The following is a 1,632-nucleotide window of genomic DNA, read 5'->3' as shown; positions in this document are numbered from 1 at the left end:
TTTGTCCACTTCCTTGCAGATGGAAGGTTTTCTCTAGAACTGGATGCTCTCCCATGATCCATGCTATCTTCATTTTCATTTTCTGATGCTCCCCCTGAAACTATGCTCTCTGAGTTGGATTCTTCAGTATTTAGATTTTCAGCACTATCAGAACTTGGCTTATCAGAACTTGACGAATCAGAACTTGAAGAGCCAGATGTATGTTCGGATGTTTCTTGAGATGTGGTAGGATCTTGAGTATGCTCCCCCTGCATAGGTGCATCTTCCTTTAACGTAGTTACCACAGTTTCAATAACATCAGAGTTTAATCCATCAGAGTTTGCAGTATCAGGACTTAGACTGTCAGGATTTTCAGTATCAGAATATGAGTCTTCATTTTCAAATCTCAGCTGATCATGGTCAACGAAATCTTTAAGACCAGTGATCTTCTTGTCATCAAAAGAGACATTGATAGATTCTATGACCACTTTTGTTCTCAAATTATAGACTCTGAAGGCTTTTGTGGAAAGTGGATATCCAACAAAGATTTCTTCATCAGCTTTTAGGTCAAACTTTGATAGCTGTTCAGGATGAGTCTTGAGAACAAAACACTTGCATCCAAATACATGAAAATATTTCAGATTTGGCTTCTTTTTCTTCACCATCTCATATAATGTTTTTCCATGCTTGTTAATGAGTGTTGCATTTTGAGTAAAACAAGCAGTCTGCACAGCTTCAGCCCAGAAATAGGTTGGAAGCTTTGCTTCTTCATGCATTGTACGTGCAGCTTCAATGAGAGTTCTATTCTTCCTTTCAACAACTCCATTTTGCTGTGGAGTTCCAGGAGCAGAAAATTCCTGCTTTATTCCATGGCTTTTGCAGAACTCTTCCATTATCAAATTCTTGAACTCAGTGCCATTATCACTCCTTAAAATTTTCACAGAATCTTTGACCATTTTATCCAGCTGTTTGACATGATCAGTCAAGATAGATGCAGTTCCACTTTTTGTGTGCAAGAAATACACCCATGTGTATCTGGTGAACTCATCCACTATGACCAACGCATACTTCTTCTTTGCAATAGACATGACATTTACTGGACCAAATAAATCAACATGTATAAGATGATAAGGCTCAAGAATTGATAAATCAGTCTTGCTCTTGAATGAAGATTTTCTTTGTTTAGCTTTCTGACATGAATCACAAAGACCATCAGGAGCAAATACTGTGTTTGGCAATCCTCTCACAAGATCTTTCTTGACCAGTTCATTTATATTGTTGAAATTTAAATGAGAGAGTTTCTTATGCCAATTCCAGCTTTCTTCAATTGATGCTCTACTTAACTGACAAATTGCAGAGCCATCAGTACTTGTTGAAAGCTTAGCTTTATAAATGTTACCACGTCTGTATCCTTTTAGAACAACTTTGCCTTTAGATTTACTCACAACTTCACAGTGTTCTTCAAAGAAATCAACATGATAACCTCTGTCACAGATTTGACTTATACTCAGTAGGTTGTGTTTAAGTCCTGAGACCAGAGCTACTTGTTTAATTATGACATTTCCAAGATTGATATTGCCATATCCCAATGTTTTTCCAATGTTGCCATCTCCATAAGAAACACTTGGGTCAGCTTTCTCCACAAAGTCTGAT

This window comes from Apium graveolens, chromosome 7 (assembly GCF_009905375.1).
Source record: "Apium graveolens cultivar Ventura chromosome 7, ASM990537v1, whole genome shotgun sequence".
Taxonomy (NCBI): domain Eukaryota; kingdom Viridiplantae; phylum Streptophyta; class Magnoliopsida; order Apiales; family Apiaceae; genus Apium; species Apium graveolens.
The sequence above is the reverse complement of the archived record's forward strand: the minus strand, read 5'-3'. Positions refer to the sequence as shown.